This window comes from Cetorhinus maximus, chromosome 12, assembly GCF_964194155.1.
Source record: "Cetorhinus maximus chromosome 12, sCetMax3.hap1.1, whole genome shotgun sequence".
Lineage (NCBI taxonomy): Eukaryota > Metazoa > Chordata > Chondrichthyes > Lamniformes > Cetorhinidae > Cetorhinus > Cetorhinus maximus.
The window spans coordinates 123,113,199-123,128,144 of record NC_135890.1 but is presented as its reverse complement, the minus strand read 5'-3'; the positions used below and the strand labels follow the sequence as shown (position 1 = coordinate 123,128,144).

Below are 14,946 nucleotides of genomic sequence, written 5' to 3'. Positions count from 1 at the left end.
ATCACTGGTTCATGTTGTTCTTTCCAGAGTTCTTACCATTGTCCTGCTATTATCACATTCTGCTTTCTGACCTTATTGCCACCATCAGCACCTCCTTTAGCCAGTACCCACTACCATTAACACCCCTTTGTCCTTTTGTTCATGACATCTTTGTTAATCTCTCCTTTGCCTCTACCTATCACTGATCTTCTATCCAGCTTCACCTGCTCCACCTCCGTTAAACAGTATAAATTTCGTCACAATTTTACTTCTCTTTAGCTCTGAAGAAGAGTCATACCAACTCAAAACGTTAACTCTGTCTTTCTCTCCACAGATGCTGTTAGACCTGCTGAGTTTTTCCAGCATTTTCTGTTTTTCTTCCTCTTAAATGCTTTTGTACTATTCATTTCAACCTGTGGTAGCAAGTTCTACATTCACGTTATTCTTTGGGTAAATAAGTTTCTTCTGAATTCCCTACTGGATTTCTTGGTGACTATTTTATATTGATGGCCTCTTGTTATGCTCTTCCCCACAAGAGGAGCTAAATATCACCCAGCAGCTCCTTACCTGGACTGGATTATGCCTCATGTTGCCCCAACTTGATGGAAAGCAGATCCTTTAATATTTTATATACCTAGATTTTTATTCACAAGTTAACTTGGATTAAACCTGAAACCAAATAAGATTATTTGGTGCACTTACCCAACAGTGACCAGTGCAAGAGGAGTAAACATCAGAATTGCTTTCAGAACTGGCACCTACATTGTCTGTTTCACTACATTTTAATATTGGGCTAATTGTCATTTGGTAGTACAGAACTTGAGTATTGCTGAAAAAAAGTCATTTTTTGTCAAAGCTTTTCATCTTGCACTCATGAGGACAATTTGCAAGAATACCAAATGTAATGGGAACATCAATTTATATTATATGAGAAGACCGTTGATTGATTGTCAAGTGGACTCTGATTGGTAGAGGCGTTGCCATGGAGAATGCACCAGTTGATGATGACTGGCAGTTAACTGCCCAGCATTGTTTGAAAATTTAAACTGGACAACTTAACTCTGATTGGCCAAGGCATTGCCCTGAGGAATGAACCAGCGAATGGCTGTCACTTATTTTGTTTGGCTGAAACAGGTGCAACGTGTGTACATGTTCTTTCTGTCTACAAAGAACAGGGCCCTGTGTATTAATATATGTAGCTTCCAGAACACACAAATGCACCACACTGTGAGCCTGAGTGACAGTCTTAATTTGGTTGTCAGCGTAATTATTAGCACACTAAGGATTATTTAGCAAATGTTGTCCAATTGTAGAATTGCATTTAATGTTTGACATTGTGTTTTGAGTTTTCCAAGCATGGGATGGTTGGGTACAGTCTGTACCCTGCCCATTGTGAACAGTGGAAGGAACATGCTGTTTGAAACATCTGCCAGTCTGACTGTCTGCCAGTCTTTGGGATGTACAGCCTACATACCTAGCATCACACTGGCATTGAAATTCATATACCACATTATTCATTTGTGTGATAGGCAGAATGTCTTTTTGGCTTGACATACAATCATACATACGAATTAGGAGCAGAAGTAGGCCACTCTGCCCCTTGAGCCTGCTCCGCCATTCAATAAGATCATAGCTGATCTGAATGTAACCTCAACCCCATATTCTGTCTACCCCCAATAACCTTTCACCCTCTTGTTAATCAAGAATCTATCTGGCTCTGCCTTAAAAATATTCAAAGACCCTGCTTCCACTGCCTTTTGAGGAAGAGAGTTCCAAAGACTCACAACCAGTGGATACAAGCCTAACCTGTCCAGCCTTTCCTCATAAGACAACCCCCCCATTCCTGGTATTAGTATAGTAAACCTTCTCTGAACTGCTTCTAACGCATTTTTATCTTTCTTTAAATAAGGAGACCAGTACTGTACACAATACTCCAGATGTGGTCTCACCAATGCCCTGTACGACTGAAGCATAACCTTCCTACTTTTGTATTCAATTCCCCTCACAATAAATGATAACATTCTATTAACTTTCCAAATTACCTGCTGTACCTGCATACTAACCTTTTGTGTTCTTGCACTAGGACACCCAGATCCCTCTGAATCTCAGAGCTCCTCAATCTCTCACCATTTAGATAATAAGCTTTTTTTGTTCTTCCTGCCAAAATGAACGATTTCACATTTTCCCACATTATACTCCATTTATAAGATATTTTCCCACTTACTTAACCTATCCATGTCACTTTGTATCCTCCTTACATCCTCTTCACAATTTACTTTCCTACCTATCTTTGTGTCATCAGCAAATTTAGCCACCATTCCTTCAGTCCCTTCATCCAAGCCATTTTATAAATTGTAAGAAGTTGAGGCCCCACCACTGATCCTTGTGGAACACCACTCATTACATCCTGCCAATCAGAAAAAGACCCATTTATGTAAATTTTCTGCTTCCTGATAGCTAACCAATCTTCTTTCCATGCCAATATGTTACCCCCTACACCATGAGCTTTTATCTTCTGCAATAACCTTTGATGTGGCACTTTATCAAATGCCCTCTGGAAATCTAAGTACAGTACATCCACCGGTTCCTGGCAGTATCCTGTTAGTGGCGAATACCACTTGTGTTGCTACTGTGAAACAGCTAGCTTTACCTGTTGCTCAAATTTTCAAGATGCCTTTCCCTTCCAGGGTAATCTGAGGTAGACTGAGCACCTTTTAGGGCTGAAAGTGACGGCCTTAGACCCGTTCATGATGTGTGATATACAGCACAAAATGATCTGATCAGGGTAGCCATTATCCTGCAGGATGTCTTTACAAGCCCTATTTTGGCAGTGTGGCGCATTTGTGTGTACTGGTAGCTATATATATTGATACACAGGGCCCTGTTCTTTACAGGTAAAAAGGACACGTTTACACATTGCGCCTGTTCCAGCTAAACAAGATAAGTGACAGCCATTCGCTGGTTCATTCCTCAGGGCAATGCCTTGATCAATCAGAGTTAAGCTGTCTGGTTTAAATTTTCCAAACAATGCGTGGCAGTTAACTGTCATTCACAATCAATTGGTGCATTTTACATAGCACCGCCTCTATCAGTCAGAGTCCACTTGCCAACCAATCAGCATTCTTCTCATATAGCATAATTGTTGTTCCCTTTAAATTTGGTATTCTTGCAAATTGTCCTGATGAGTGCAAAAGGAAAAGCTTTGACAAAAAAGTCTCTTTTTTTCAGCAATTGGCCTCATTATAAATTGTGGAACACTTCCATGAATGAAATGGACATTGTGTTACTAATTCCCAAGTATGTATTTTTATATTGAACAGCATATGTGTAGGATTTGAAACTAACAATACATTAACATCACATTTAAACTAATGCTTATTTTCAGTGAGGATACCAATTTTTTTAATAATGTACAGGGTCTACAAACTGATGTGGGCTACTGACAGGTAACCAAACCCTCCTTTTGCTTGCTCTCTCTTTTAGCTTTTCGCATGTCACACGGGGTCACCACAATGCTGGTTGATCACCCTTCATTCTTTTGGATTTGGCAGGTGGTTTTACAACCGAATGCACTTCCAGCTGCCAACGCTCCCCATCTACCTGGGCTGAGGACCAGCACCAATACCGACTGGTGTGTGTGCACTAGTTGCTGGGTTAGGTAATCAAACCCTCCAATAAGCAAAATTAAAATAACTGCCATGATCGCATTGGCATTTATCTGAAATATCACAAAGCTCCCATCTGTACCACCTTCACCAGATCCAAACTCCCAAACTGAAAAGTTATTTTTATCTTTCAAGTGTGCAACAGAAAGATACAATGAATAAGCAGCACTGCACAGGCACTTTACAATATTCATTCCATTTACGAAGGAGATCAACATAAACTCATTAACGGTTAAATTGAGAGTTATGCAGTTCTACAGAAATTCAGTAAACATTTTTTCACCTTCTTGCATTATCCTCAATATATTGATTAGATAAACATCCCTGCTGTTTTATTCTGACCTGGAGTTAGAAATTTATAAACATTCACCAATCTTAAAACTTCCCTCTCCAAACAATTAAATTCTGATTGGCTTCAAATCACATTAAAACATGAAACACAAACAGCAGAGAAGCAGCTGACCAGAGCTAACAGAAAGTCTCCGAATTACTTCCCAAGTTAAAAGTTGCCACCTGGCAGCACTCACCAGGGTTCCCCTTAACAAGACCAAGAACGAACCTGCTGAGCAAACCCCGGACTGGAGGCTTCACAACATGTTACCCACCTCAAAAGGCAAGAAGGACCTAATTTTGGGGCTTGGATTCCACCTCTGGGAGGAGCTAGGTGAAAAGGACTCATTGGTCATTTTGCAAAAGCTTGAATATTGTACAAGTTTCAACAACCTTATCGTTATTAATGGCTAAGTTTCAAAGGGAAGGAAGTAGTGGCTTCTGTTTGCTGCAGATAGAAGTTGGAAAGAATGGTAGTTTACTTGCCGAGATGGTTCCCAATGGAAGCAGCAATTTTCTCATTCCACCAATGGAATTCCATTTATTACTACTGGTTTTGCACAATAAAGCCCCACATGCACTCAGAAATTTAAAATTACAATTTCAAAAATTCTCTGTACATTTTTTCTTCTAATTATCAGTTCAACTCAATTTCAGTCCTTTCTGTACCTTTGGACGATATTTTCCATGTACCTTTTCCACATGTAAGAATATTAAAATAAATATATTTACAACAAACAGGTGAAAAAGGAAATGTTGAAATCTTCGAAAGGCCCCAAATGTGAGAAATATCAAGGGATAACAAATCTCCTAAATGAACAGTTTTAACCTTCTGTCTATGGAGAAGTGACAGCATCTACCAGTTCTGAGGCAGTGGATGGTTGTTCACTGTTTGTGAGGGAGGTTTGACCTTTCAGCTTGCACTATGGGGTCCTTTATAAGAAATCTAGTTGGTATTCCATGCATTATGCTATCCTCATGATGCAGAGGTAAGATTGCTGAAGGACTTAGGCCCAAAATTGTCTTCTAGTTTTGAGGCAAGTTGTTGACGGGTTGGTTAAGTTGCTGTGAATTGGAATCTCTTTGCTGATGTAGCAGTTGTTAATTAATTGAATTTTCCCGTCACTTCGACAGATGCATGTTCAGCAAAAAAAAAGAGACCAGTTTACAGCCTAGGTTGATGTTGTCTAGTGTGACGTTAGGCCAAGTCTCAATGTGCATAACCAATTGCAAATACTGCATATGACTTCAGTGTTGGAAAGATGGATGGAGACATTGGCTTTGTGTTGTACTTGTTGTCCTGAAGGCATTTGATTCTGTTCTTCCCAAATGTTGAAATCGCTTGTTGACAGAAACTTCTCCATTTGTCTGTCCAAGATTGTCTTTTCCCATGTCATGGAATCTAGCTCACAAGCTCTGAGGTTAGCTTTCAATTGTCTTTATATCTCTGGGATATCCTGTGGTGCAAGCTCCTGTGCCCAGCTGGTTATAGAATAATGCCTTTGGCATGTGGAATTCCTCCATGTGAACCACATGACCGACCCAGTGAAGCTAAACTCTGATGAGCATGCCCTCAAGGCCAGGTATGCAGTACTTTGCAAGAAGCTTAGTGTTGGGGGTTTTGTCCTGATGTTGTAAGTAAATCTCAGACAGTGAAGATGGAATGCTTCTAGTTGCTTTATGTGGTGCCGGTAGGTTGTCCAAGTCTTGCACCCATAAAGAAGTGATGTAAGAACCACTGCCTGGTAGACTTTGATCTTTGTTCTGAGACAAACTCCGTGTTCTTTCCAAAGTGAGTCTGCCAAACGCTGAGCTTGCTTTTGCCAGGCGATGGTTGATTTCATCACCAGTGGTAGTCTTATTGGAGAGGAAACTCACAAGGTAGCAAAACTTGTTTACTGAACAGAAGAGTGTGATTTTGTTAGTGACTGTAGGGTCTTGGAGTAGGTGACCAGAGGCAGGTTGATACTTATTGTCAGCCAAAGTATTCTGAGTCTAGGGCAAAGTGATCAATCAGCAGCTAAATATCCTCCGGAGTATGTGCTATGAGAGTGCAATTGTCCATGAACAAGAGTTCACTCAATAGCTGTTTAGTAAACTTTGTACAAGCCTTGAGCCTTTTGCCATCTGTCCTGGATTGAACATGTACTCCTGCGTCAAGATCTTTGAGTGTGTACTGGAGCATGGCTGAGAAGTATATGGCGAACAGAACTGGAGCCATTACACAGCCTTGCTTGGTGCCATTGGTGACAGGAAAGACATCCAATGATGTGCCACTTTGCATCACGCTGACCATCATGTTATTGTGAAATGAGCAAATGATCCTGACCATCTTTTCAGGGCAGCCATATTTGTACAGAACCTGCCACAGTTTACTGTGTCAAAAGGCTTGTTCAGGTCAATGAACACCATATAAAGGTCCTCATTCTGTTCGTGGGACTTTTCTTGAATTTGACATGCTTTGAAGACCATGTCTACTGTTCTACATCCTTCACAGAAGCCACGCTGTGATTCTGGGCGTACACAGTAAATGAGGTGAATCCAATTAAGAATAACTCTTAGAATTTTTCCTGCATTTGAAAGAAGTAATATTCCACAATGATTGTCACAGATGGACTTGGTCCCTTTCCATTTGTAGAGATCAGTTATGGAGGCAACCTTGTAGTTTTGGGGCACAGTGCCCTGGTTCCAGATTAGGCAGAAGAGACTAATGAGTTTCCTAAGCACATGAATACCTCCGTACTTGAATATTTCAGGTGGGATGTCATCAGCTCCCGGCGACTTGCCCATAGAAAACTGCTTTCTGGCCTCTGTGACTTCTGCTTGAGAAGAATCGAGAGCAAGCTTTTCCAGAGTGTGGTGCTGTGGAATTGACTAAATGGTATCATTGCACACTATAGAATGTTAGTTTAGGAGATTACTGAAGTGCTTTTCCCAATGAGAGGGAATCTTATACCAATTTGTTAGGAGCTAATTGTCATCTGCTGAGAGAATGGGTGTCACATTGTTGATTTTGGACCATAGATTGATCACAGACCTTCATCTGGAACCTTCAGGTCATTTTCATCAGCAGCTGCTTGAAGCTCATCAGCCTTGTTTTCCCACCATCGATTCTTCATCTCTCTTAGTGCTTGTCTGTATATTACGTATCGTGATGTAGGTGTGTTGGTGCAATGTTTGCAAGTATGATCGTCTGGGGTGTTGGTGAAAATTAAAGCAGCCCCATCATGCAACCACGGATCTTCTAAGCAGATGCTGGAGCACATCATCAAACATTGTACTCAGAAAGGATTGGCAGACAGCTTGCAAGATATCCATGCTATTAAACCAGAAACTTTAGCCTGGATATCTAACTTTGATATTAATGTTTGATTTGTTTTCTTGTTACTACCATACTACGGAAGAAGAAATATGCACTGCTCCATGTATTCACTGAGGAAAATGGAAATAATTTTCCCAGCAGGAAAGATACATTTCCAGGGGCTGGAGATAGAATATTATTTTTTTTTTGAATCATAGAAATTTCAGATAAGGCCGTTAGGAACATGGGAAACAGGAGCAGGAGTAGGCAATTCGGCCTATCAAGCCTGCTTCACCATTCAGTTAGATCATGGCTGATCATTTACCTCAACGCCACTTTCCTGCGCTATCTCCATATCCCTTGATGTCATTAGTGACCAGAAATCTATCGATTTCTGTCTTGAACATGCTCAGTGATTGCGCCTCCACAGCCCTCTGGGGTAGAGAATTCCAAAGGTTCATTGCCCTCTGAGTGAAGAAATTTCTCCTCATCTCAATCCTAAATGGCCTGTCCCTTATTCTGAGACTGTGACCTCAGCTCCTATACTCACCAGCCAGGGGAAACATCCCTAGCTACATCCACCCTGTCATGTCCTATAAGAATTTTGTAAGTTCCAATGAGATCACCTCTCATTTTACAAAACTCTAGGGAATACAGGCCCAGTTTCCTCAATCTCTCCTCAAAAGACAATCCCGCCTTCCCAGGGATTAGTCTGGTGAACCTCTGTTGCATTCCCCCTATGGCAAGTACACCCTTAGATAAGGAGACAAAAATTGTACACAACACTCCAGGTGTGGTCTCACCAAGGCTCTGTGCAATTGCAGCAAGACATCTCTACGTCTGTACTCAAAGCGCTTCAAGAAGGCAGCTCACCACCACCTCCTCAAGGTCAATTAAGAATGGGTAATAAATGCTGGCCTAGCCAGCGGTGCCTGCAACCCATGAATAAATGAAGCAGAAAATTCCCTTGCAACAAAGGCCAACATACCATTTGCCTTCCTAATTTCTTGCTCCAGGCTTTTAGTGACTCATGAACAAGGACACCCAAGTCCCTTTGGAGCTCAACACTTCCCAACATCTCACCATTTAAGAAGTACTCCACCTTTCTGTTTTTTCTACCAAGGTGGATAACTTCACATCTATTCACATTATATTCCATCTGAAATGTTCTTACCCATTCACTTAGCCTGCCCAAATCCCCTTGAAGCCTCTTTGCATCCTCCTCATAACTCACATTCCCACCTAGTTTTATGTCATCAGCAAATTTAGAAATATTATATTTGGTCCCCACATCCAAATCATTTATATAGATTGTGAACAGCTGTGGCCCCAGCACTGATCCTTGCAGTAACCCACGAGTAATAACCTGCCTTCCTGAGAATGACCCATTTATTCCTACTCTCTGTTTTTTGTCTGTTATCCAATTCTCAAACCAAACCAATATATTACTCCCAATCCCATTGATCTAATTTTGTTTACTAAGCTCCTGTTTGGGGCCTTATCAAAAGCCTTCTGAAAATCCAAATACACCACTTCCTCTGGCTCTCCTTTATCTATGCTACAAGTAAAATCATCAAAAAACTCCAACAGGATTGTCAAACATGATTTCCCTTTCATAAATCCATGTTGACTCTGTCCAATCATATCATTATTTTCTAAGTGTCTAGTTATCACATCCTTTATAATAGATTCTAACATTTTCCCCGCTACTGACGTCAAACTGACAGATCTGTAGTTCTCAGTTTTCTCTCTCTCCCTCCCTATCTCTATGGCCACCTTCTTTAACACCCTGGGATGTAGCTCATCAGGTCCAGGGATTTATCAACCTACAATCCAAATAATTTTTCAAGTACCACTTCTTTATTAATACTAATTTCTTTAAGTTCCTCATTTTCATGAGCCTCTTGGTTCCCAAGTATTTCTGGGAGATTTTTTGTATCTTCCTCCGTGAAGACAGACACAAAATAATTGTTTAGTTTCTCCGCCATTTCCCTATTCTCAATGATAAATTCTTCTGTCTCCACTTTTGTTTTTGCTAATCTTTTCCTTTTCACACACCTGAAGAAGCTTTTACAGCCCACCTTTATGTTTCTCGCTAGTTTCTTGGTCTTCCTTTGCTAGTTTCCAAATTGCTCCCAATCCTCAGGTTTACCATTTTTTCTGGCAACCTTATAAGTTGCTCTCTTTGATTTAATGCAATCTTTAACTTAATTTTGTTAACCACAGTTGATTTCTTGATGGGCTTCTGTGTCTTAGAGGAATGTATATTTGTTGTAAACCATGTGTGATATTTCTTTAAATATTAGCTGCTGCCTGTATACCGTCAATTTTTTTAGTGTGTTTTCCCAATCCACCATAGCCAACTTGCCCCTCAAACGCTCATAGTTTCCTTTGTTCAGATTTAAGACCCTAGTTTCAGAATGAATTATATCACTTTCAAACTTAAAGTAAAATTCTATCATATTATGGTCACTATTTTCTAAAAGCTCCTTTACAACATGGTTATTAATTAGCCATTTCTCATTACATAATATTAATTTAAAATATCCCGATCTCTAGTTGGTTCCTCAACGAACTGCTCCAGAAACCCATCTCGAACACACTCCAGAAATTCATCCTCCACAGCATTAGTGCTAATTAGGTTTGTCCTGTCTACATATAAATTGAAGTCACCCGTTATTACTGTATTTCCCAGGTTACATTTATCTCTAATTTCCTGATTTATACTGTGCCCAATGTTACCACGATAGTTTAGTGGCCTATAAACAACTCCCTCTAGTTTTTTTTTAATATTCATTTATGGGGTGTGGGCATCACTGGCTAGGCCAGAATTTAATGCCCATCCCTAATTGCCCTTGAGAAGGTGGTGGTGAGCTGCCTTCTTGAACCACTGCAGTCCATGTGGTGTAGGTACATGCACAGTGCTGTTAGGAAGAGAGTTCCAGTATTTTGACCCAGCGATAGTGAAGAAATTGGGATATATTTCAAAGTCAGGATGGTGCATGGCTTGGAGTGGAACTTCCAGGTGGTGGTGTTCCCATGTGTCAGGAAGATATATTAATTCTCATAATGTTATTGGAATTTATTGTAAAATAGCGTAATAGTGGGATGTATCTATATATGTGTGTGTGTCTGTGTGTGTGAGACTTAATTGAATTAGAGGCAGCTACTCTGTGTGCTTTGATGGAAGAAGAGAAGTTAGATTTGAAATGTTAATTAGGTAAACATGGGAAGCTTAGAAACATAGGTGTTGAGGGAACATTTGCTTTTTTAAATAAACCAGACTAGATTGTTTTCAAAAGAAGGAGTGAAATGTGTCACCTAGCCAGGTGAAGTCTAGAAAGAATGTGTTTATTTTTTTCCCAAAGATTACTGGTAAGCCTTCCTGCTATGAGAGATTTTTATTATCAGAAAGATAAAGTCCAAAGACATAGTGAAACAATGGGAGTTTGCATTCAAAGGGGAAAATATGTATAAAGGAGTGAAGGCTGTGTGTAAGGGTAGGCAGTCAAAAATTCAACAAATGTGAAAAGCCTTCAGCATCTATGCCTCAAACTGCAGCCTTCTGGGACTGAAGTTAAGAGAACTCACTTTGCATTCGACTGTCCAGGGTATCTTTACCTTGCCTGGGTCTTTTAAAATCTATATGTTTTACTGTTGCCTTAATGAAGGTGTAACTGGGAATCAGATTAACTAGAGGATTTAAAAATTATTGTAACAGTAATTTGTAGACATATGCATGTACTTACAATCTTTTCTTTAATTAATAAAGGTTTAATTTAGTTTTATAAAACCTCTTCAGACTCAGCGGTCTTATTATTACTTTGAATTCATAGCCCGCATCTCGAAACATACAACTTGAAAATTAGTTGTGACATTTATTTCAAGTTTCCCTCTGGGATTTGAACAGTTCAGCATTTACCAACTGCTGTGTCATAACACCATGCTCCTGCTGCCCTTGTCCTTCTAGATTTAGTGCTCATGGGTTTGGAAGGTGCTGTCTGAGGAGTCTTGGTGAGTTCCTGCAGTGCATCTTGTAAATGGTACACTCTGCTGCCGCTGTGCATTGGTGGTGGAGAGAATGAAAATATGTGGATGGGGTGCCAATCAAGTAGGGCTGCTTTGTCCTGGATGGTGTCAAGCTTCTTGACTGTTGTTGGAGCTGCACTCATCCAGGCAAGCGGAGAGTATTCCATCACACTCCTGACTTGTGCCTTGTAGGTAGTGGACAGGCTCTGGGGAGTCAGGAGATGAGTTACTTGCCACAGGATTGCTAGCCTCTGACCTGCTCTTGTAGCCACAGTATTTATATGACTAGCCCAATTCAGTTTCTGGTCAATGGTAACCCACAGGATGTTGATAGTGGGAGATTCAGCAATGGTAATGCCATTGAATGTCAAGGGACCATGGTTAGATTATCTCTTGTTGTAAATGGCTATTGCCTGGCGCTTGTGTGGCACAAATGTTACTTGCCACTTGTCAGCCCGAGCCTGGATATTGTCCAGATCTTGCTGCATTTGGACATGGACTACTTCAGTATCTGAGGAATCATAAATTTTGCTGAACATTGTGCAATCATCAGCGAACATCCCCACTTCCGACCTTATTATGGAGGGAAGGTTGTTGATGAAGAAGCTGAAGATGTTTGGGCCTAGGACACTACCCTGAGGAACTCCTGCAGTGATGTCCTGGAATTGAGATGATTGACCCCCAACAATCACAGCCACCTTCCTTTGTGCTAGATATGACTCCAACCAGTGAGAGTTTTCCCCCTGATTCTTATTGACTCCAGTTTTCTGAGGACTCATTGATTCCATGTTTGCTGCCCCTTACTGTTTCTTAGCTCCACCCAAATTGATTCTACACCTTGATCTTCAGTCTAAGATCCTCTCTCACTAATATATAGTAAACTCCTGCCATTGGCAGGGGTTCCATTCCCGCAAGATCTTGCGAAGGGTGAAATCACAAACAGTGAACACAGTTTATAATGGGACTGAACTAGATAAGTTCCAGCCATCTCCAAATTTCACATTTTTACCTTAATGGAGTGAATAAAAACTAATTTCTTTGATTAAATTAAAAACAATTTTACTGAAGAAATTGTTTGGCAATGTAAAACTTTTCAATTACAGAATACAGTACTCTGTAGTACAGTTTACAAACCACAGTACAGTACATTACAGTACAGGTACATTGAAGACAATTTTACTAAAAAAAGTTGTTTGTCAACACAAGAAAACAGGAACAATTTAAAACTTATCAATTACAGAATACAGTACCTACCTGTAGTATAATTTACAAATCACAGTACAGGTACCATCCTCTACTTGAGAGTGGATGTAGATGGAATGGGCAATGTGGCTGATGCAGGTGTTGATTTGGATGAGAAGAATGATGTTGTTGTTGACTGCTTCGCCCTTTGTTTTTCAAATTTGTAAAGTTCTCTGTAAGCAGCAATAGCCGTGTCAATCACACTACAAGAGGCGATGATACTTTCCATGCTTGTATCATGGTCTGTCGCCTGTTTTTTTCAAATCTTCAGCTGACCTTGTGAGATCTGCCATCATCTTGATTGTGAATTGAGCATTTCTAGGCTCCTCTGCTTCTGCTCCTGCTCCTGTTCAGGCTCTTCTAATCTCATCAGTTCAACAATTCTTCCATAGAGAGTTCCTCTTAATGAGATCGAAGCAACTCATCCACTTCTGCTGTGCTCATGTCTTCGAACCCCTCCCCTCCAACCTGTTTTGCCAAGTCAACAATCCTTAACACTTCAGCATCCACATTGGGGAACCCTGTGATACCACCCACAGCCTCAGGACAAACTTTTTTCCAGTAGGCATTTATGGTTGAAGCTCTAAATTCATCCCCGAGTCCTTAATTATGCCTACTGCTATGAGTGTTGAATTCTTCCCAGCAATCGAGGACTGTGGTTGAAGCATCTGTTTCTAGAAGATGAAGGATGTGGCTGAAACTTTGTTGGGTGTGGTGAGCCTTGAATGAGGCAATGACCCCTGGTCCATTGGTTGGATAAGTGAGGTCGTTTTGGGGGTAAGAACAAAATGTCAACATCTGGATGGCTCTCAACGATGAGAGTGTGTGGATGCCTAGGTGCATTATCGAGGATTAGTAGGACTTTGAAAGACAGGTTCTTTACCCTCAGATAAATGTGGATCTCTGGCAGAAAGCAATAGGCAAACCAATCTTCAAACACGGCTGCTGTAACCCAGGCATTGCTGTTAGCCTTCCAAAAGGCTGTCAGATGAGATTTATTTTTCCTTTTTGAAAGCTTGAAGGTTTTCTGGCCTATAAACCAGCATTAGTTTACATTTAAAGCCAGCCACATTGGCACATAGCAGAGGTGTCAGCCTGTCCTTTCCTGCTTTAAAACCAAGAGCTGTCTTTTCTCCTTCCAAAACGTAGGTCCTATTTGGTGGCATCTTCCAGAACAGGCCAGTTTCGGTTGTGTTGAAGACCGCCTCTGTCCTCAGTGTATTCCTGCAGCACCTTGGGAAACACTCATGCAGCTGCATGGTCAGCTGAAGCAGCCTCCCACACCAACTTCACGTTATGTAGCCCAAAATGCTGCTTAATCGAACCATCTAGTGCTGGCTGAGAATCCTTTGGAAGTCCAAGGAGGAGCACCTTCTGCACCACCTTCATCGTCACCGATGACACCAGCACTACCCTCTTTACTACTGTTTGTGCTGATATAATTCAATTCATTTGTTTTGAATGATTGGACCATTAACTGGGATCCTCCTTTGATGGTGCTCCTCTATCCACATGTTGAGTAACTTCTCCATTTCCTCTAAAGTATGGATCTTTCCTCCTTGCAAAAGTTAACTTGATAGTATGACTACCAGAAACACTAACACTGGCCCTTATTTTTTCTTCAGACTGCCTAATGCACCTGATTGTGGATTCATTCAGAGTATTCCCTGGCCAACATGGTAGCACTTGCACCATTTTGCAGTCTATACAGGATTGTGACTTTTTCTTCAGGTATCATCACTTTCTTGAGACATTTTCTGCTTGGTTCTGACTCACTCATTTTTAGTAAAGTGCTGTCCTATCTTGTAACTGTACTGCAAAATACTGCACTCCTGTAGAACCCTGTAAATCACACCAATCCACATGCACATGGAGACTGCACATGCGCAGTGAAGGGTCTTTTGCAGGGCACGCTTTCTTCGAGGACAAGGGGGCAAACAGTGTTTCTGGTGGAATTTTATAAGGTGCAGTATTTTGTTTATTAACGTTTGTGCATGTGTGCTTTTTAAATTGGGATTGTTATATTTTTAACCGCAGATGAGCAAGGATTCGGGGGCGCAAACTGTGATTCGAAATACAGTTTCGCGCGGGTAAACAAAATTGCGATGGCAGGGGGCACGAACGGCGGGAGTTTACTCTACTGATCTCATCACTTATTAACAGCACTACCCCACCTCCATTTCATTCTTGCGTATCCTTCCTAAATGAAGGATATCCTTGAATACTCAGTTTCCAGTCTCAGTCAACCTGTGGCCACATCTCCATAATGGCAATTAGACCATACCCATTTACCTCTATTTATGCCTTCAGATCATCTAGCTTGTTGTGAATGCTGCATGCATTCAGGTAGAGTGTCCTTAACTTTGTCTTTTTAAAATCATTCCACATTCTGATCCTATT

General features: G+C 40.9%; 1 protein-coding gene across 3 annotated transcripts in view; it reads right to left on the bottom strand.

The window, feature by feature from the left end:
* The window catches only part of LOC144687933 (ABC-type oligopeptide transporter ABCB9-like), a 68,829-nt gene extending 64,479 nt beyond the window's left edge, over positions 1-4,350 (bottom strand). For 2 of the 3 annotated variants that reach the window (XM_078554560.1, XM_078554562.1), the window contains exon 1: positions 4,172-4,340. The gene's annotated coding sequence lies outside the window, so the exon portion shown is untranslated. Of the gene's footprint in view, positions 1-4,171 lie in introns of all 3 variants that reach the window. The other variant, XM_078554561.1, reaches the window with a different exon arrangement.
* Between the last annotated feature and the right edge of the window lie 10,596 nt (positions 4,351-14,946).